Source organism: Callithrix jacchus, chromosome 14 (assembly GCF_049354715.1).
Source record: "Callithrix jacchus isolate 240 chromosome 14, calJac240_pri, whole genome shotgun sequence".
NCBI lineage: Eukaryota > Metazoa > Chordata > Mammalia > Primates > Cebidae > Callithrix > Callithrix jacchus.
This window is the reverse complement of record NC_133515.1, coordinates 37,619,839-37,642,869: the sequence shown is the minus strand read 5'-3', so window position 1 is coordinate 37,642,869 and position 23,031 is coordinate 37,619,839. Positions and strand designations below refer to the sequence as shown.

The 23,031-nt window shown below is 45.2% G+C and overlaps 1 protein-coding gene across 3 annotated transcripts in view; it reads right to left on the bottom strand.

The window, feature by feature from the left end:
- The window catches only part of EVA1A (eva-1 homolog A, regulator of programmed cell death), a 68,239-nt gene extending 52,635 nt beyond the window's left edge, over positions 1–15,604 (bottom strand). For 2 of the 3 annotated variants that reach the window (XM_035272150.3, XM_078348424.1), the window contains exon 1: positions 14,961–15,216. The gene's annotated coding sequence lies outside the window, so the exon portion shown is untranslated. Of the gene's footprint in view, positions 1–14,960; positions 15,217–15,531 lie in introns of those variants that run through there. The other variant, XM_035272147.3, reaches the window with a different exon arrangement.
- Between the last annotated feature and the right edge of the window lie 7,427 nt (positions 15,605–23,031).

Below are 23,031 nucleotides of genomic sequence, written 5' to 3'. Positions count from 1 at the left end.
GAAAGGCAGGAGTAGAAAAGGGTGAGAGTAAGTCAACTACAACTCCAGATATAAACTTGAGACTCAAAAACAATGCTTTTTGAACTGATCAATAAGTGTAAATAGTGTGCCTCTTGCTCCTGGAATTGGGATAGGGAAACCTCTGCGACTGGAGAAACAGAGAAGGCCATAGAGGAAGTTTTGTTTTCCTGATGAAAACCATCTTCCTATAGGCAAATAAGAAGGCCTTTCTCTGTAGGAAGCAGGGCAGATCAAAGAGATGAAGGTCAATGGCTAGCCCAATGTGGCCACTGATCATTAGGGCCAGCAGAGCTGAAGTGTCAGCACAACAGAAAGAAGGCCTTCAGCAGTGAGGTTTCTGGACTTGTGGTAGAGGAAAATGTGGTGACCAGACATGTGATTCCAGGAAGGAGGCTAAAGGGAAAGTGCAGCCTGGAAGGCATAAGCAAAGCACAGGACACAGGAATCATTCATTCACTCATTGATTGACGAAGCTCCTATTAATACAGGCATTTTATTGGCCACTGTGGTTACAAAGATAAATAAGCCTCAGTCAGTGTCTTCTAGAGGGAGGAGAGGTTGTTACCAAGGGGAAGCCCAAGGAGCCACAAGGATGACAGAGGAAGGAGTCATAGGCAGCTTCCTGGAAGAGGTACCCCCAGAGATGAGTCTCGAAGAAGAAGTAAGAGTTAATCAAGCAGATCATAGCTGAGAATGGGGGAGGAGGAGCCCCTCTTAACTCAAAGAGCATGTGTGGAGAAAGACACAATTTGAGAGAGAGAATAGTATAGCTGGGGAAGAGCAAGTAAACGAAAACGAGTCAGGCACAAAGTGAAAGGAAGGGACAGTGAGGGAGGAAACTGTTGAGGAGGCTGGTGCCAGGTCATGGGAGGCCTGGTGTTTTCTGCAAGGGAGCTCAGACTCTTTCCTGGCAGCCATAGGGAGCCAGTGAGGATTCTAAGCTGGGAACCTGCACTCATACTTCCCTATTCAATTTCTCCACACTATGTGCTTGTGTGGCTTCTCATAACCATTCACCATAGCCATTCATCAAAAGCAGGAACTGTTTTTTTTTTTTCATGTTTTCACCTTTATATCTTTGGAGCATAACATAGTCCCAGAATGCAACAGGAACTCGGCACTTATTTTTATATGAAATGAATGAATGAGCAAAGTGCCAAGTATGGAAAGAAGAGGCTGGGGGTCAAATGCGGTGAGTGATGATGAGAGAATGCTGTCAAATACAAATGCTAAGGACTTAGAACAGAAATCCATCTGAAATGTAGCAATAAAAGTATATGTAAATATAAACAGAATCTTCATGGCCCAAGCAGTGTATATAGGAAATGGATGGAAAAACTGACCACAGATGAAGATATCCTGGAGAAGGAACTGAATTGGGATCCACTCAGGAATCTTGGTCAGAGGAAGCTCTTGAATTCTTCTCGGGAAAGGACCGTGTTAGGGATTGAATTGTATCTTTCCCCCTAAAAACATGAGAAAATCCTAATTTCCAACACCTCAAAATGTGTCCTTATTGGAAATAGGGTCTTTACAGATTTAATCAAATTAAGATAAAGGCAATAGGGTAGGCCTCAATCCAATAGAACTAGTGTTCTTATAAAAAGGAAATTTGGACAAAGACACACACACACAGCAAAGACGATGTGAAAAGACAGAGAAGACAGCCATCAATAGGCCAAGAAACACCTATGACTACCAGAAGCCATGGGAGAACCCTGGGACAGATGGTTACCTCGAGCCTTCAGAGGGCACGGCCCTGCTGACATCTTGATTTTGGACTTCTGGTCTCCAGAACTGTAAGACAACACATATCTATTATTCTAAGCCACCCACTTTGTGATACTTTATTAGAGGAACCCTAGGAAATGCATACTGGCTGGAAGTTAAACAGATTAACACTTGCAGCCGACTTTGGTATTTATCTTCCCTACATGTACTCCCTTGTACTCCTTGCTGGATGGATCTTAGAAGGAACAGAGGGAAAGAAGGGAGCTGTACAGACTCATGGATGGGGCTTCGTGCCACCCACTGGAAGAGGGAGAAAGATTCTGCTTCTCAGGAATGGTACAGGCTTTGACACTGACCTGGGTTAAATCTTAGCTCCACCATTCACCAGCTATATAGCTTTAGGCAAATGACCTGCCATTTTCAAACTTCGGTTTGAAACAGAAAATACATCTTAACATTCTAAAGAATTCTTAAGAATTATGCTTAACAAGAGATAATCTATGTAATGCACCAAGCACGATGTCTAGTGACCAGCAGGTGACCTCACAGATGTGCGCATGATTCTGAGTCATACACCCAGAATGCCCAAGATTTTTTTTCTTCTCTGGAACAATCAGTCCACTGAGCATTAAAGAAACAACTAGACATGTTCTCATCAAACTGGTCATGAAGTCCTGTCATTTTTCCTTGGAGCATGCCATGAACCATGTCTCCCCATCGTCCCTTCCTCAAGTTCCCTGAATGAAAGCAACAGCTCCTAACTGGCTCCCTACCTCCATTCTCTCCCCATCCTCCAATTCAGCCTTCACAGAGCCACCCACCAGAATTATCACTCTAGAGCAGGGACCGGTAGGCTACTGCTCATGGGTAAATCCAGCCCACTGCCTGTTTTTGTTTATAAAGTTTTATTGTCACATAGCAACACTCATTCATTTGCATATTGTCTATGGCTGTTTTGCACTACAGTGGCAGAGCTGAACAGCTACAACAGATTGTAGGTCCATAAGGCTTAGAACACTTACTATCTGAGACTTTACAGAAAAAGTGTCCCAGCCCTTTGGTAACTTGCCATTCCCTTCAGTGACTTGCTTCTCATACAAAACCTACACTGAGTAGTTGGCCCCTGCCTATCTTTCCTGGCTCATTTCTTTTTTATTTTATTTTTTTGAGACAGGGTCTCATTCTGTCACTTAGGCTGGAATGCAGTGGCACGATCTTGGCCCACTGCAACCTCCACTTCTTGGGCTCAAGTGATTCTCCCACCTCAGCCTCCCAAGCAGCTGTGATTACAGGTGCACACCACCATGACTGGCTAGATTTTTTTGGATTTTTAGTAGAGATGTCGTTTTGCCATATTGGCCTGGCTGGTCTTGGACTCTTGGGCTCAAGCGATCTGCCTGCCTCGACCTCCCACAGTGCTGGGATTATAGGCTTGAGCTATGCTGCCTGGCCTCCTGGCTCCTTTCTAGCCACTCCCCTGTGTCACCCTGGCTGATTAAGAGTCCCCCCAGAACACCACACATTGCCTCCACCTGGAACACCATTACTCCTATCCGCATGAAAAATTTTCACATATTCTTCAAGATTATTTTTAAATGTCCCTTCCTTCTGAACCCTTCCAGCCCTATTCAAGGGTCAGGCACTCCTTCCTTAGAGCTGCCTTAGCAACCTGTGACATGCTTTCAATAGACAGCATGTTGTAGAGAGTAAATATGGGTCTACAGATCTTTCTCCTTCACTAGACACCATCAACCTAAACCTCTCTCATTCCCCACTAGAACATCCTGTTCTTGTCCAGGATAGAAGTTACCAGTTTGTAATCATCTTCTATTTTATCTGTGTATTTATTTCTTGAATGCCCATCCCCTAGTAACTGTGAGCCCTGAGAAGGCAGAAACTAAGACTGTCAGAATCACCATCACTTTACCGTCACCTAGCCTGGAGCCAGCCATGTAGTAGTTCAAATTATTAAATAAGCTGATGATTGGCTAAATAAAAAACTTTATACACACACACAATCAAATACAAGTGAAAGAGAATCTAATATATCACAGCTGTTGCTTTATGGGCACACAAGGTACTGCTTCCCAAACCCTTTTGCACCTTCCCACAACTCAGACGGTCAGATGGGCAGAAGCAACACCGATAGCTTAGATGTGGACATCTGATGCATGTATACAGCCCTGCGCACACATTTGTGGGCATCAGTGTGGAACATGTACATAGGCCTTTTCCATGACAGAAAATTCACACCCTGTGGAATAAGAATAAAGCCAAGTAAGGGATTACGTAACTTCACTGAACCACACTGAACCACATTTGTGTGGAACCATATGGCATCCCAGCCATGCCTTTCTGGAGAAGTACTTCCTCCACTCCTTGTCTATGGAAGAAAGGTGGGGCAAGACACCTGCTTCTTCCCTCAAAGAAAGAGGCCCCTAAGAAGAGCGCTCTGTCTGTCCATCACACCCACACCCAGCCAAGGGACTCTGTACATGCCCACATCCAGGTGAGAGACATGGCTGGGAAGAGAGTAGGGAGGGGTCTGACAGGGATGATCCTTCCTTGCATACTACAGTGTCCTACAGTACCTTCGAGCTGTCCTCCAGGAAACCTTCCAGCTGGAAATGTGACTCGTGAATGATGCACTGTTTACTTTTCCTGATACCTGAAGGCTCAAGATCAAGCAAATAATTCAGCTGAGCTGCTGCTTTGTGTAGGGAAAGAAAAGCATCCTGAGGCCATTTCCTGTGTGGCCTTTTGGATTCAGGATGGTGCCCTTTGGGAGAGCCCTTTCCATAAAGGCCCTCTGTGAAGGTGTATGTGTTTCACTGAGATGTTTCCAAGAAGAGCAAAGATGCCATTTCAAGCAAGGCAAATCTATGAAGTTGGCAGCCAAAGCCGAATTCCAGCCCTGAGCCTCAGGGATGTCAGCACCATGAACATGAACCAAGGCAAAGCTGAATTTCTTGTGTAAGTCAAGCTTTTAACCCTCTATGGTATCTGCCTCTGGTATGAACAAAAGAATCTTACATATGAAAACAGAGATTGTCTTTGCCCCTAGACAAAAACATTTTCTGGGATGGCTTCTGGGAGGCTCTGGGATGCAGCCTCTAAGCCTGGTAACAAAGCATTCATAGGAAACGCCCATATTTTTCCATTATTAAGAACTTAAATGACAGTGGTCAAATCCTGTAGGGTCAGAGGATTGTCACTTCAGCAAATCTTCTTATAATAGACCTTCCATTTCCTACAAGATCTAAACAGCTCTCTGTCTCCTCTCATAGATTTGCCTTCATCTCCAACTACTTTTCCATTTGCTCAGAGAAGCAAGTGTCTCTTGTCTAGTACAAAGCTAGTGTCTCCTCCCCACAGCCCTGCTATGCTCTAGGTCCTCTTCCTTCCTCCTAAAACGTTGGAGGAATACTGACACTCTTACCTCCAGGTGTCTACACAGCAGATACCAATTCCCCATGCCTGACATGGAGCTTTAACATGTCATGCATGCTCTCTTGGAAAATACTTTGAAGGCAAATTCAGTGGATGATATAGTGAATGCACCCGAATTTGACATGGTCTGGACTTAACAGCAAGTGATAAGTCACCACTGGGCATTGTGAAAGAAATTTTCTCTGCTCCACCTGATAAAATCTGAATACTTGAAACACCTTTCCAGAACTTTTTTAATGATGTCCAACTATCAACATGGAAGCCATCCAGAATATGGAGAGAAATATTAGAAATCTGTGTGGAAAAGAAAAGCAAACATGGAAACACCTCTCCCAGCATGCACAGTCCATTTGTGGCCACTCTATAAATATGTGCTGGTCTTTTCCATCTTCAAAACACTGCCTCTGCCTAATACCTCTAGCTGCTGTCTTTTCTCTTGTTACTTTCATAGGCAAGCTTTAGTTGCCAAAGTTTAATATGTCCACTTGTTCACCTCACATTTGTTCATCAGCCCCCCTCGTCTGTCAGACTCCCCTCACCAAGTCGTCAATAGCTTCGGAATTTCCAAATCCATGGACATTTCAGATCTCTCATTCTTCTGTATCATGTGAAGCTGTTGATCCCCCTCTCCTGAAAACTCTCCTTTTCTGCACCCCAGTCTCCTATTTTCTCCTGCCTCTCTGCACATCCCCTTCCCTGTTGACTTCTCTGGGTATGCTCCTTCCTTCCCTGAGGTCAGTGATATATACTAGGACCTCTACTCCCAGAAACAGTCTAACACAGGCCTAGGATCCTGATAGCTGACTGAAAATCATAGGTCCATGACCTATAGCTGTTTGGCCTTCATCAAATTACTTACCATCTTTGTGCCTAGGTTTACTCAGCTGTAAAGTAGGTAAAATAATAGTAGTCCTTCCTAACAATGGTTGTTAAGAGAATTAATGCACATAAAGTGTTTAGAACATACAGTGCACAGTCAATAAATGTTAGCTATTATAATTCCTCTTCCTGTACTCCATAACCCTCCATAATCAACTGATCCACAGCATGACTTCACTACCTTTTGCTAAAGTTTGTTTGTGGGCCAGGCACAGTAGCTCATGCCTGTAATTCTGGCACTGTGGGGGACTGAGGCTGGAGGATCACTTGAGGCCAGGAGTTCAAAACCAGCCTGGTCAACATAGTGAGACCCTGCTCTACAAAAAGTTTTACAAATTAGCTGGATGTGGTGGGATATGATTGTAGTCCCAGCCACTCAGGAAGCTGAAACAGGAGAATGGCCTGGGCCCAGGGGTTTAAGTTCAAGACTGCAGTGAGTTATGACTGTGCTGCTGCATGCCAGCTGGCTCACAAAGTGAGATCCTGTCTCTTAACAACAAAAAAAGTTAGATTTCTTGTAAATCTTTAAGACTTCTCTCCTGAATACCAAACCTACAAAACATCTGCCCACTAGACATCTCTCTTTGACTATCTTAATACCTCAAACTCAGCATATCTGAAACTGAGTTCATCAGCCTTCCTATAAATGCTGCTCCCTCCTGCCTGTTCCTTCTCTCTCCTAATGAATAGCTTCACTATCCTTCCCACTGGCTTCCAGGCCAAAATGTCACAATCATCCTAGACTCCTGCCCCTCCCTTACTCCCCCATTCAATCAGTCACCAAATCATGTCAACTTTATTGCCAAAGGATTTCCTGAGTCTGCCCAATTCTCCACCCCAATTACCAGTGTCTTATTAGGACCCCATTATTTCTCACCTAGACAACAGTAAGTCACAATAATATTAAAAATAATACTGGCCACTAGTATGACATGCCAATTACAAATAAACCACTTTAGTAGACACTTCACATACTTCGTTGTAAGTAAGCCTGACCACCATGCATACCATCCATAAGGGAGAAGTACAGTCCTCGGTTTTCAGGTAAGACAAAAGCTCAGAGACATTTACTAAATATCCCAAGTTACAAGGAGTCATTGTGTGGCTGGGAAAGAGACTGAGATGTATCTGACTCCAAACCCCTAAACAGCAATGACAGGCTAACTGGTCTTCTTGTCACCTATCTAACTCTTCTCCAATATTTACTCTAATGCCAGAACAGTGTTAGAACAAAACTTTGACCCAGTCTCTCCTCTGTGTGAAATCCTGCAGTAGCTCCCTACTATCTTCAAAGTAAAATTCCAATTCTCTAGCAAAGTTCTTCCAGATGTGGTTACCTTGCCCCTTCACAGACTTACTTCCTTTGTCCCCAACCACACCTATCTGCCTTCCTTTCTTGGAACAGCCCTGGCCTGCTCACCCAGACATGCCGGACTTCTCACCAGGCCATCTGCTTAAGCTCCACTTCTCCTCTCATCAGCCTGGATGCTCCAGCTCATCTCCTTTGCTACATGTCATCTTGGACTCACCTGCTCTCTAAGCTGAGTTTAGATGTCCCTCTTGTGGGTGCACACAGCACCCTGTGATTGCATCTAGTATGGCACTTTAGGGTAGTACAACAGTCATTGATTGAGCATCTACAATATGCCAGAGTTTATGGTAGGCCACGGTGATTTGGGAATCAACAAGACACATGTCCAGCTTTCAGAGAACTTACTCTAATAAGAGGCAGCAAAACATCGCATTACTATCTCTGATTCCCTCGTCTGGCTCTGCACTGGACTGCCGAGCTCCTTGGGCACAAAGAATATCTTGTTCATTTCTGTTTCCAGGGTCTAGAACTGTGCCTGGAACACAAGGGTATCAGTGTATGTTGGCAGCTTGAGCTGAGCAGACACACCAAGGCCACCAAGCTGTCTCTTTGAGCACAAGAGCACACCCACAGGAACACTTTTACTTTCACGTGTCTTTTTCAGACTAAATGGCCAAGTCATTGTTTTCTGAAGTTCCACGAGATCCTACAGTGTACCCCACTTTGACATGCAGCAGAGTCTAACATTGGAGAATGTTCAAGCCAACCATTCCTGCCCTGTATGACTGACCCACTAGGAGATTAAGGGACCAAGACCTCACAGCAAGTAAGTGGCATTGCTGACTCCCTTCCAGTGCTCATTCCACCCACGCTTAGGTTCATAGCCACATCTCAGCGCAACAAAAAAGGATGTCAGAGGTTGCTCAGCCAAGTGACACTCAGGATGGGGGACCTCAGGAAAGAAATGCACACTTCTTCAGTAAGAGGCCCTACCCGCCTCCTCTCATGGGCTGCCATGGCCTGTCTTGTCTTGACAAGATGAGCGTGTTTGTGGAGGTGCCCGGAGAAAGACAGCTTAAGGCAGCCCTTTTGATCGAGGTCCCTTGCAGAAACAAGATCCCCTGAAGTCTGTTCCCTGCAGCTACCGCTGGCCCCATCTGAGTGACAAGGGCAGGAGCAGGGGAGGGCAAAAGGGGAGAGGCTTAAATTACAGCAGGTGTTTGTAAAAAGTCTTTTCCTTGCGAGTTTATGGTTGCTTCTCTTCTAAGCAGCATTTCCCCCTCCTCTCACCACAGGGGGCAAAATGCAGGCTGCCTTGGTGATCAAAGAGGGGGTGAGAGGAGGAAGAGAGTTGCTGAACCCCAGAACAAAGACTGTCTAACTGCCCCCAGGCACAGCCTCAGACACCAGGCTGGGGAGAAGAAAAGGGGCAAAAGCAGGGAGGAAATGACCATTCCTATCCCAACCACAGTGGCCCACATTATTTCACATGCTTTCTTGAAAACAGATTTTCTAAATGTATCTTTGATGATAACAACTCTTTGGAAACTGTCTGGGAGGGATAAAGGGCTCAGAGTCTGAGCCCTTTTAGCTGTGGGTGTGACCCCAATTCCTCCTCTAATACAGACCTCAGAGGGTGTTTGTCAGGATTCACGCAATAAAGGCACCTAAAACCTTTAGCACAGTGCCTAGCACCCACCCCAGGTTACAACTGATCTCTAGGAACCACTCCTGGGACCACTTCCCTGGAGGAAAGATGGTTTCCAGAAGAGAGCATTCTTCTCTCTGTCTCCATTCCCTGATCCCTGGCTGGATGAATTCTTCCTCTGTACTATATCTTCTCTGTCATGGCACTAATCCATCATACCGTGTGGGCTGTTTTCTTGTCTACCTCTTCCTTCAGACCATGAACATCTTGAGGGGTAGGAATACGACTTCCATGCTAGGGCATTCTTTAACTCATCTATCACTTACTAAGTGCCTCCTATGTGCCAGGGGGTCACTAAGTGGTAAGTAAATGAGTAAAGCCTAAGGATGACCTATCGAAGGACCTACATCAATTGTCTATGCACCCATCATCTGTGGGGAGCTCAACAGAACATGCAAACAGCTTTGGGCTCAAAGAAAGACTGCAAATGAGCATACAATTCTCAGCAAATGTATCAACCCTAATAGCTGTTGATCTGCTGGATCACAGGCTGGATTTTACGTGAAACAGACTTTAGCATCAAAACTCTCTCTCTCTTCTTCTTTCTCTGTCTGCCTCTGTCTCTGTCTCTGTCTCTGTCTCTGTCTCTCTCCTCTTTCCTTCCCTCTGTTTCTCTTTCCCTCACTAAGTCTGGAGAAATTTAGCAATTGCTTAGCGATTCATATGGACTTTTGGATGCTCTAAAGGTAACTGTTCAAAAATCCAGACTCTGGAGGGGCCATTCACATAGCTCATCAGCTAGGGCTTTGAAAAGAAAACACAACCACCACCCACAACTTCCCAGCTCAGTTTCGTTTTTGACTGTGATTTCTTTGCTTACTAGAGACAGTGTCTGTCCCTGACCCATGGGCTCTGGTCCCACTGCCCCAGAAGGAAACAAGGCCAGCAGAGATAAGAGGCAGAGCCACTATTCAAAGAAGTCAGCACACCTGAGCTTTAAATGTCCACTCCATTGTCTAGAAACAGTACAGAGACAGACTCCTGGACTGGTAAAATGTCAAAGTCACCTCCCCAGGCCCATCGCTGCCCTCCAGCCCCCACCATATGCCTACATGTCTTCCAGGCCCTTTCTTGACTCTTACACATGCTGTTTCCTATCTGTAACGCTCTTTAATCACCAGTCCCTTCAAATTCACCAAGCTCCCGCTTACACATTAAGGCTGAGCTCAAACATCCTCTTCTCTCTGACACCTTTCCTGACTCTTCTTCTAGCAGAGATGGTGCTGGTTCCTGTGAGCTTCCAGTTATCTACTCAGATATTTTATTCTATTTAACACACTCTGGTGATCTATTCACATGTTCATCACATGTCATGGACTGCAATCTTGATGCTACAGACCAGGTCTCCATCTTTGTGTCTCTGGCACCTGCACAGAGCTACTTACTGCACGTGTATTCCAAGTCTACACTAATACCTCAGGATTCTGCTGTCACTCTAGTCTGAGACCAAATGCCCTTTACAGCACTAAACGGGGTTTCACACAGAGTCAAACAACAGAGTACATTTCGCAGAGAATACAGCTCAAGGCGTAAACAGGGCAAAGTGTGTCTCCCTAGAACTAGACACACAAAAGAGGGGCCAGCTTCATTAGAAGTCTGCTGCAGGTCAGTTAAAACGTGCTACCCAAAGTGGCAGCCAACAAGATATGACACCAGAGGCCTCGAGACCTGGCACCAAGCCTGATATCCCCCTGACCTTTCCACCCTGGGCTAGTTTATCTCCTGTGCCAAGCTATAAAAGCCTCAGTATAAATACAAGTGATGCCCAGAGATCTCGGGTCTTTTACTCTGGCTATTGATATCCTGAAGGAATTTGTTTCTCAGGTCACCCAGCTAGTGACAGGAGAGGGAATAATGCCAGGAGACAGTAAGAGTCTGGTGTCTGAAGGGGCAGGCAGTGCTATAGGGCAGTGGTTCCCAACCTTTTTGGCTTCAGGGACCAGTTTCCTAGAAGATAATTTTTCCATGGATGGGGGAGATGGTTTCAGGATGAAACTGTTCCACCTCAGATCATCAAACGTTAGATTCTCATAAGGATTGCACATCCTAGATCCTTTGCACATGCAGTTCACAATAGGGTTTGCACTCCTACGAGAATCTAATGCAGCCGCTGATCTACCAGGAGGCGGAGCTCAGGCCATGGCCCTGTTCCTAATAGGCCAAGGAACAGCCAAGGGTTTTGAGGACCCCACTATGGGGATCTGAAGAGTCTTGGATGTCAATGGGCAGGAAAGTTCTCACCCTACTCCACCCTCAAAAGCAGCACTTACTAGAGTGTTTCCCTGGCCCCTAACAAAACCACAAGGCTTTACACGTGCCAGCTGACCTCATCCCACTGAAGTTTTGGAGACAACCTGCCAAAACAAGCAAACTCAGGGGGATTACAGCTGTGCCGGACAGCTGTGGAGGAAGCCAGAGTACACAAAAGTGCAGGAATTTGTGTAAGGCAGTCTAGCCCACAGAGCAAGTAGTCCAGGGACTAGCAAGGAGTGGGCTTTCAAAGCCAAGGCTGCATTAGAAGCAATAAAAGATTCCAAGTTAGTTTAGTGATCAGTTGTAACCAAGTATCCAGTGTCAAACACAACTTACCCAGAGGGTCAGTGAGTGGCTCCAAATCTTCCCCAACACCCCATATGGGTTATTAAATTCCCTCAGCCCGTTTTACCTTCAATAGATAAATGAGCCTTACAGTATGTGGAGAGAAGTTGTACTCTGCATCTGATCATGTATGAGGTGGAAGACTCAGCTGGTGGCATTTATCCATCCATCCCTCATTCATCAATTCGTCTCACCAATATTTATACGCTAGGTGCACATTGCAAAGGGCACATGCTTGGTAGGAACAAAGCTGGGGTCACAGAGTTTCTGACCCCAAGACTGTATGTACCTTTCTCTTCAGGCAGGTGTATGTTGACTCCATCCCCACATCCCAAAAGAGTTAATACTCTTCTAGCCCTGACTATGTATAGTTAGGCTCAATTTAGCATCAAGATCAGTGGTGCTGGGGACTAACCCCAATGTCCTGCCCCTCTGTTGTAAGAATAATGGCACAGTCTTAAATCACAAGCATGATGCAGGTGGAAAACCCAATGAACTTGGGCTGTCACTAATACATTTAACAAACCTTATCTCACATTAGTTGGGCCCTTACTATATGCTAAGCACTGGGCTAAGCCCTTTACCTGCATAGTGTGAAGAGTGTGTGTTCTAAAATCCAGATGTCTGTGTGAATCTGGGCCCTAGCACTCATTGGCTATGTGACTTTGAGCAAACTGCTTAGCCTCTCCATGCCTCTGTTGCTTTGTCTGGAAAATAGGGCAATACCAGCAGTAACTACAGAGGACATTATAGGGTTTAAATGAGTAAAAATGTATAAAATGCTAAACTTGAACCATGTCCTGGAATTAGGTAGGCACTGAGTATTAAGATGAATGATTATTATTCCATTAGTTAGTCATACTCATCTGCAGAGAAGGCAGGCATTTCTTCTTACCAAGAAGGCTTTGACAGACTGAGTCAACTTGACCAAGATTAAGTAATTAACTTTTAACAGAGTTAATAAGTGGCAGAACTGGGATTTGAACGCCAAACAGCCAGACTCCAAGGCCTGAAAGCTTAGCCATCACTGTGAGCATGAAAGGCACTGAGCTAGATTCTAAATATGTAAGACCAGGGGAGAGATAAACAAAATACTACCAGAGAGATACATTTTTTAAAAAGTAGAGGGGAGGGAGCCTGAGGCTGAGGCTTTTCCCCAACCTGCAGAAGGGCAGGGAGCAACAAGGCTGTCTCCAGGAACTGAAGAATGACAGGTAAAGACCCAAAAGGAGACTTGTCCTCTAGTCTCAAAGAATGATTGTCAGCCAAGGAGGAAGAAGGGCATTCCAAAAAATCAGGACCTAGAAAACCAAAAGAATAGTGGGTTGGAGGAAAGTCAGGAACATTGAGGAAGTGGCATAAGGTGAGGCCAACTGCGAAGAGCCATGTGTACAAGGTCGGGGGTTACATTTTATTCCGTAAAGAGTGATTTTCAAACCTTAACACACAGAGGAATTACCTTCAGTGCTTGTAAAACACCTGCAGATTTCTGATTCCAATCCCTTCTGTTAGCAATGGGGGACCAACAAGGGTATTTCGGCAATATAGTAGTATGACCTGTTGTGGATTTAGCAACAGAATTCTGGCACTGGAATGGAGGGAAAGACAGGAACAGAGGCTGGTATAATCAGCCAAACTAGAGCAGATAAAAGGACAAGAGCTGGAAATAATGGCAGTCTTCATCAAGTGATACATTAAACCTGGGCTTCTCACCTCAGAACTATTAACAGGTTAGGCAAGATGATTCTTAATTTCTGGAAGTGAAGTGGGGCAGGGGAGCAAATGTCTTGTCCAATACAGGATATTTGGCAGCATCCCTGGCCTCTACCCACCAGATGAATAAGATCCTCCTCTACTCACATCATGACGCCCAAATATGTCTCCAGACATTGCTGGATGTCACTTGGGAAGCAAAATCAAAATTTCCATCGAAAACCATTGCTTTAAGCCCTAGCATCCCTTTTTTGTAGGAAATGCAGCTACAGAAAGGTACAGAAAGGCTCCAGCCAGGATTTAAGCTGGGGATCTCATTCCAGGGCCTGGGCTCTTGGCCACTGGGCTTGATTGCCTTTATGGAAAGGAGATTCAAGCCAGCCTTCTGAACAGAATTACAGATTTTGTGACAGACTGGATGACAAGAAGGGGATAAAAAGAATAAGGTTCAAAGGCGAAACCTCAGTGCTTGCCGATGAACTCAGAGGACAGTAGTACTAAATAAGTAGCTTGGGTGTGAATAGAATCAAGGTGTATTCGGTCAAAAAGGGAAAAGCCTGGTGCCCTGTACTACGAGCAAGGAGGTGGGGGTTGGTTCTTGCTCAGACTGAAGAGAGGAATCTTCCCTTGGGCTGGACTTGAAGTGTGTGTGTGGTATCGACCAGCTAGGACCCAGATCCTGGCTGGGCCCTTTCCTAGCTGTGTGGCTCCAACTCATTGTGCCCGTGTGAAATAGGGGTAAGAGTCCCTACACATAGGCTTGATATGAGAACTCAGGCAGTTAATAAGAGCAACACGGCAAGCCAACACAGCACGATGTGGCCGGCACTTCCCTCCTTCCAGGACATCCTTGTTTCCTCCATGCCCCAAATGCGCTCCATATTGCGTGCCAACACCTCCCCGTACCCGGCAATCGTAGGGGTTGGGATCCCCACGCAGACCCCCAGATAGAGGGGTCTGGACTGTCTGCGCGCGCTCTCCACCAGCAGAGCGTCCCACTGAGACTTTAGGGGGCGCCAACAGCCTTCCTCTCCCCAATCCAGCCTACTTTCGGGGTCCTGGGGGTCGCCAAAAGCGCGCAGCGAGCTGGATGCCTCCGAAACGAACCAGGTAAATAGTCCACGGTGCAGCACGTACATTTCTGGCAGGTCTGCCCCCGGCAGACTCGGGATCGAACGAAGCCAGACAGGCTCAACCCAGCTCCCAGAGGCGCAGGAGGAGAGAGCGTTAGAATTGGGAATGACCTGCTCTCCGAAGCTGGGCTGCAGAGGCAGGGAGCTGAGAGTTGTTTTATCCAGAAAGAAGTAGGAGGCCAGAAAAGCAACAGGAAAGTGGGAGGAAGAGGAGGCAGAAAAGAAAGCCCTGGGAAGCAGAGTTCCCTGTGGGACCCAGCCTACAACACCTGGGCAGAGGCTTGGGAACAATGCAGCGGCTTCAGGTCAGAAGTGCTCTGGGTGTTTCCGAAAAGGCGGCGCTCCGGAGAAGCCGGAGCCCGCTGGGGATGCCGGGCACTTCGGAGCCCAGGGTGAGCTCTTGGGCGCCGCTTACCTTCGCCAGGGCCCCGGCGCGCACTTCCGGGGACTGCGCTCGGGGCGTGCGGGGCCGAGCAGGGGAACCCGGAGCCGATCACCGAGAGGCGGACGCGACAAAGCGCTGCCCGGGGCTTGGGCCGGCACCAGCGCCTCGGAAAGAAATCCCGGCGGAGGGGCCGCCGGGGCCAAGGCTGGCTGGGGACGTAGGGTCCCGGCCTGGGCGTTCACGGGCGGCCGCGCCAAGCCCCGCAGAAGCTGGAGGAGCACGAGTCAGTGGGAGGAAAAGGTTGTCTCATTTCCTTCGATCTCCCCCCTCCTCCACCCGCTCGGCTCCGGACCTGCCCTCCCTCTCCCCCGCCCCCTTCTGCAAGCCAGTGGCCCATGTGGGCGCCCGCAAGACGCTAAACCTGAACGGCTGCAGCTTGCGGCACCTCCCTCCGCGCCAAGTTAGTTCACGCTCCCAACTCCCGCCTGCCTCCCCGCGCTGCCTCTGCAGGGCCCTGAAGGTTCCCCATCGGCCGTCCACACCCTATCCCGGTCCTCCAGCCGTTCCCCCTGCGGGGGCGACCCCAGATTTGAAAGCAGACCTCCAAGCCCCTGCCAGCATCCATCCTCTTATTCCTGTCCCGTCGCCTGTTTTGAGCCTGTATTAAACCACTCAACTCAGACAGGAAATAAGCACTTACTTTGTTAAATTTGATCACCTTTTTTTTTTCTGAGTGGGAAGTTAAAGCCTAATGCATAATCTCGAAGGAATGTTCATTTTTATCGGAAGAAATGCAGCAGAGGCCTCTGTTTGGCCTTTCTCTTTCAGGGTTGGGGTTTTGTTTATTAAAATCAATAAGTATGTATTGAGCGATAGGCGCTGAGCTGGACGCTGCAAACACAGACAGAAGCAGAGGGGCACCCTGTTCCTAGAAAATCGTCATAGCGGAGAGTGCAGGGATAGAGCAGGTTCTGGGATGCAGTGATCTATTAAGAGATGGGTCACAGAGTGAAAGAGCCTTCTACACAGTCAAAATAAAAGCATGGACAGAGGGAAGACAGGATAAGAAAGCCCTCAGGAGGCAGTCTAGCAAAGAACACAGCCAGGGCAGCCAGCGGCGGTGGGGAACAGGGAGGAAAATGCCGTGCCATTCTGTTAGGAAAGGAGAGGAGCTGCTAGGAGCTGCTAGAAGCAGCGGGGTGGAACTGACAAGATCTGAAGACCAAGGGCCGGATAGGGAGAAGATGAGGAGAGAATGAAGGAGAGCGTAACTCCCAGGCCTCTGTCTAGAGTAGTCAGTGACCATGTGGATGAACAGATTCCAGAGTACCTTCTGGAGCTGCTACTCCAAGTGTGGTCCAGAGACTGGCAGTATTAACACCACGTGGAAGCTTTTTGGAAATGAAGACACTGGGGCCACACTTGAACCACTGGATTAGAATCTGCAGTTTAACAAGATCCCTAGATAATTCAAATGTGCATTCGAATTTGGAAGCACTGCCCGCTGTGTATTAGACTATGGAGCCCTGGCTGAAGATTTAAAACACCTGGGGAGCTTTAAAAACCAATAGGAGGCCCCAAGCTCCACCCTCACAAATACTTCTTTAATTGCTGGGGGTGGAGCTCCCACTTTAGTATTTTTCAAATGCTCTCAACATGATCTCATACAGCCAGAGATGAGAACCACTGTTTTAGATGAACTCAAGAGCTACTTTATTTTACCTTGAAATGCTGCTCTTCAGAAAGGAAAGCAACACCTATCTGTAGATGAAGATGTAAAGACAAGTTATCCCACTCTCAGCTGGTCTAGTAGAAAGGGCCCTTGTTTCCTCAACTAATCAGGGAACATGGTAGCCTCAGACAGCACTAAATTACTCTCCGAACTTGAGTAAGTACTCCCCTCTCCCACCTCTGTTTTCTTATCTGTAAAAAGAATACACACTTGCCTGACTCCAAATTCCACACTCTGGCATGCCAGGTGCCATCATCAAAGCTCCCCCTAACTCTCCAGCTTTCCAGCTGGCAGATGGAGAAGCAGTGTTGAGAAGCGGGGTTTCCTGATGTAATAATACATGCATCAGCCCAGGGCACAGCCATGTATGAATATCAGAGATCAGAGGTTTGTGTGCCAAGCACAGAAGCATCCCTACATGAAGGCCAACATTGAGATAAATCACTATTTAAGGATCCTACAGAGGTAGATTCTCTCAGGAGCTATGTCAGGGGACCTATGGGTTATGGCTGCACCTTGGAAAGGAACCCCTCAAAGCTACTAACTTCATGCTTGCATGCACTGTGTGTTCATGTGTATGTGTGTGCTTTTAATGAGAGCCTCTTAGATACCAAACTCTATGCCAGTCCTTTTCACGTACGTTTCTTCTAATCAACACAGCATCTTGATTGGTTAAGCATTCTTGTTCTCATATTTTATAAATAAGAAAACTGGAACAACATGAAGATCTGTTCATCTCTGTAGCCCAAGTTTCTTAAGCGTGCATTCTATTGCAACATTGTTCATGTCCACCACCCCACCCACCCCCATTCTATGGAGGGAAGAATCCTCATTTCAAGTTTCATTCACTTGTTATGGTTACAACTCATCAAAACTCTCTATGTCTCATTTTCCTACCTGCAAAATAAGTTGCCTTTGGTTGCTCTTTTCTGAAGGTACTGTGTGTGGCTTGACACCCTAGGCTGAGAGGAGAGGAAGGGAGATAACCCACAGACTATTAGAGAAACTGAAAACACTGGGGTGATTTATTCCAATATGAGAGGGCCCACTGGTTCATTAATGGCACAACTATTATAAAAGAGAGAAATAGCTGTTTTCTGCTTTTAGGGAGACATATTTACAGAACAGTGCTAAATATCAATTAAGACTTTAGGTCACATGTGAGAAAGGGGCATTAAGCCTCTGCTAGACTAGGGCTCAATGGCTACCTTCTGAAGCTGCCCAACCTGGTCTCATAGCATCTGCTGGATGGGCCTTCAAGGCAGAGGTGGTCAGGAAACACAGGAGAGGTTGGAATGCACAGGTTGACACAGGAAAGGCAGAGGAATAGGGAGTCCCAGGCACAGTGTACAGCTCCAGTTCTAACCAGAGATGAAGAATTAGAGGAAGAGAAGGGTTCCTAGGAAACCAGGATCTGCAGCTCAGCATCTCAAGTAACAACTTCATGCCTGATTGATTCCAGGCCCAAGGCTGAGAGCTGGGCTCTCAGTATGAGCAGCCTTGCAGATGTGGGCAGGTAATGCCAGCAGAGTGTGCAGGGCTCCCATGGCACTGGTGGTCAGAGCAGGGAACCACCCCCCACAATGATGTTGTGGCCAACAGCACATCCAGTTCATGGAAAAGGTTTAGAAGCCAGGGCCCCTTCAGTTAATACAAAGAAGATGTGAGAGTTTTAATGCTCAGTGAGTGGAGGCTGTGGCATTCCCTCAGTGTACAAATGTCGTGATGACAAGATTTGATAAGAGGATCGTGTTCCATCCATGTCATGGCTGAGCCCCATAATCAGCTACTATTTGACAGGACTCCAGGCACATTCCTGCTGCTTCTGCTTCCAAAACTCCATCTGCATTTGCATGGCAGTAATTTGATGATTTTGCACAAAGCTCATTGTGGCAAATATTTACTAGTTTTTGCCTCAAACAGAACAGAAATACAACCTCAGACGTTGATTACCCCCATTTTACTGATGAGCAAACTAAGGCACAACACCCAAAGGCAGCCAAAAACAAAAACAAACTGAGTCACCAGCTAAGGTGAAATCCTTAGACTCCTATGGTTTACCCAAAAATGATGAGCTGCTAAAGGCACCACAAGATGCTTGCAGTGAGAATATGTCCAGATTTGTCCTCATCCAAAATCATCTGGCATTGTGTAACTCGTGTGTTACACAGTTCAGCTTAACCGTCGTTTCCTGGAGACTGCCTGCCCTTCACAGAGAACTGTCCTAGATACCACTGGCAACCTTGCTGCACGATGTACTCAGCTCTCACCTGGGGCATGTTCTGAAAGCACAAGCTGGGCTCCAGACCAAACCAATTGAATCAGAATCTCTAGGAGTAGGGCTTTTTATTTAAACTTCTGCAGGTGATTACAATGTGCTATTAAGATTGAAAGCTACTCCTGTAGGAAATGCAGAGACAAAATCCAGGTCCTCAAAGATAAGAAGTTTATAAAACAGTAAGGAACTCAGTCTAGTAGTGAATGATCTTCAAAAGTCACCTGGAAAAGGAGAACGTCAAAATTGCTATCCTGTGTGCAGAGTATTAAGACAATGCCAAACAGACAAAAATCGCTGGACTTTTTCTCTGCCATAAGTGAGTGAAATCATCCCCATGTGGTAGGATGCAGGGATTTTCCTACCCCACAAGGTAGGAAATCTGGTTTTGTCCCAAGAAAGTACAAATAATTGAAACCAGAATCCTTGTCTGCTTCTACTATGGCACTGCTATTTACAAGAAGCCTTCAAACTTCCAGCTCTTATTAATTCCAGAAGTAGTAAATGATCTCCAGGAGTGATGGAGCAAGGCAAGCATGTAAACTGAATAATAAAAGACAAAGGAAATTGCCTCATGGCCTGATGAGAGGCTAATGGATGTGCAGACAGAGACACCAATGTGTCACCATTAATGATGTCACTTTAGGAAAATCAGGAGGCCGAAAATCTTTTTTCATGCTTTGCCCTACAGTCATTTCCTATCTATTCATCTTAACAAAAGTGAACTTGAAAATGTATACTTGTTTAAAATGTTAGTTTGGGGAAATGAGGACAGCCTTTCTCTCTCTCTCTCTCTCTCTCTCTCTCTCTCTCTCTCTCTCTCTCTCTCTCTCTCTCTCTCTCTCCTATTGTCTCACTTTTGCTATTACATTCCCTGGCAAAGTAATGGGACTTCTGTTAAGATCCATGGATAGTCATTAACCTAGTGGCATTTACATTCATTCATTCCACGACAGCCTGCTGAAATGAAACTAGTCATTTGATAGTATTAGCTACTAACATCACCTAGACACCAAAGGTCAAAGAATACAGTATGCCTTATTTATAGTCCAACCTTTCGCCAACTTTTTATAAGGTCTAATGGATGTGTTTAATTGCCAAATAAATCAATGTTGACAGTTATACCCCCTCTACAATCCTGGATTCCAGATGCAGACAACCAAATTATAAAAACCAATGTTCTCCAGGACTTGTCTTTTTTTTTTTTTTTTTTTTTTTTTCCCAGAAAGAAAGTTTTACCTGTAGAAAGGAATATGAGAGGATGCTAGGAGCACAAGTAAGTTGTTTAAAAGAATTTTTCATGGAACTAAAACCTCTAGGGAATATAAGTCATCAGCTAAATTTCCACATGCTCTATCTAAATTTCCACATGTTCTATCTGATCACTTCTCTCAACTTTTTAAATGTGTTATGTGCCCTAAAAGGATAAACAATGAATAAAAAGCATCAATTAAGTATCCTCTTTATCTGTTCTACTGTGGAGTGGGGGGTTATCTCATTGAATTATTTCCTCACAGGCCCTAGTCAGAAGAATGGAGATTTAAATACCCTTGGATCAAACACTTTATCTTGCTTGGGGTAACAGAGTAGAAATCAAAATATTTCTCTAGCCAGTTGCTGCTGCCCAATACAACATGTCTTCTGGTTAATTATAGTTTTTTGTGTGTTTTTTTGTTTGTTTGTTTTGAGACGAAGTTTCGCTCTTGTTACCCAGGCTGGACTGCAATGGCACGATCTCGGCTCACTGCAACCTCCGCCTCCTGGGTTCAAGCAATTCTCCTGTCTCAGCCTCCCGAGTAGCTGGGACTACAGGTGTGCGCCGCCATGCCCAGCTAATTTTTGTATTTTTAGTAGAAATGGTGTTTCACCTTGTTGACCAGGATGGTCTCGATATCTTGACCTCATGATCCACCTGCCTCAGCCTCCCAAAGTGCTGGGATTACAGGCGTGAGCCACTGCACCCAGCCAATTATAGGTTTTTAATCAAACATATTCCCCATTTAAACCATAAACATACCTTAGTGTAAATTTTGCTTCTTTTTTTCCCCCATTTTTTATAGGAAATTCTCATGCCCAGGCTGACACTTCCTCTACTTTTTTCATGTTGACTAACACGGTTAAATAAGCATAAACAGAACTTAAACAAATCATCCATATACAGCACTGTCTTTCTAACCAACAGGAAGCCTCTATAAAAATGAAAGATTTCAATTATTAAAAAAATTATACCATGGAACTATGAAACATGCCTAGAGAAAAGGCTAATAGTTGTTCTTTAAGAAAATTCAAGTTAGATCCTAAGACACAATATGCATGGGCCCCAAAAAGTTGTCAATAAGATAAATATTTTAAAAATAAGATAAATCTGTTTACTTTTATATTGAAAATACCATTGATTCTCATTACAAAATTGAGGTATCCCACTACATTTTAATCTCATGACCTGTTTGAAAATTACCCTGCATGTTTAAAAAACTATACATTTTTAGAGAAACAGGATACAGGAGAGTTTGGAATAAAGGTTAAATGTCGAGTTAAATTAGCTCAACCTCATAGCACACCTGAACTGGACACTATGGAGCCCTGTGTCAGGGTTCCATTATGAGACCACCTGCAACTCTTCCAAATTCCTCAAAGACTCATTTTCTGTAACTCTGTGAAAGGTGTGAACCCAAGAAATTGAGAATGATTTGGTCTGAAAGATAAAAAAACACAGGACAGAGAGCACATTTTACCAAGCTCTTAATCTCCTTGAAGAGTGTACACTAACCAGAACAGATTATTGAGGGGGCTCCAAACTTGTGAAACTTCCATAGGGCATGCCTTTAATCCATTCTTCGATTCTAGATTTCATGGTTGCGATTTCTGGAACACGGTATCCTTATGCACAGCTATGCTAGATCTAATCAAACCAGCTGGATGGCAATGTGTTCATGTCCCCAGTGCCCAAATTGGAGTGATTTCCATTTCTAAACTAGTGTCTGCAACCAGCAACCAATCAGCCTCCTGTGTCTGGACAGAGCTGATGGTGTTTGGGATATACTGTAGATGTAAATGAGGAATCTAAGATTGTTATCCTAACAGAAGAAGAGCTAATAAATTAAAGGCTAATTTACTTTCTTCATTTTTAGTCCACACTGGGAATCTGTTAAATTAGCAGGTTTGATTAACGTATTAACAATACAATACTCTTGATTATTTTAAATGGCTTGCTATACTTCCCAGAAGCATAAGGTTTACATGAGATATGCAGGGCAACAGAGCTTCCTGTGACTTCAAACTCCATGGGCACATGGGAAGTTTGGTCTGGGGGGCTCCTCTCTGTGTCAAAGCCCCTACTTCCCAGACCTTTCCTCCTCATCCCTATTTCCTCTCCTTGTCTTTAATGTTCCCACTGCCTCCTTCTCCTGCCTTGAACATACCTGAACTTCCCCCATGTTTATGTTAATAATATATTATTATGAGATAATTAAAACAAATAATTATTACTGGTCAATAATTATCAAATAATTTAAATAATAAATGATATTTAATGTTAATATTAAATAATAATTATTATTAGATTATAATAAATATTAAACCTTCAAGATTCTGGACCCATTTCTAGATATTTTTCTTTTTTAATTTTAATTTTGTTTTATCATTTTTGGGGTACAGGTGATTTTTGGTTACACGGATAAATACTGATTTCTGAGATGTTAGTGCACCTGTCTCCTGGGCATTATACACTGTACCCAATATGTAGTCTTTTATCCCTCACCTCCCTCCCAACCTCCCCCCTCAAGCCTCCAAAGTTTATTATATCATTCTCATGCCTTTGCATCCTCATAGCTTAGCTCTCATTCATAAGTGAGAGCATACAGTATTTGGCTTTCTATTTCTGAGTTACTTCACTTAGAATAGGCCAGGTGCAGTGGCTCACACCTGTAATCCCAGCACTTTGGGATTCTGAGGCGGGCAGATCACCTGAGGTCAGGAGTTTGAGACCAGCCTGGCCAACATGGTGAAACCCCGTCTCTACTAAAAATACAAAAATTACCTGGGCATGGTGGAAGGCTTCTGTTATTCCAGCTACTTGGGAGGCTGAGGCAGGA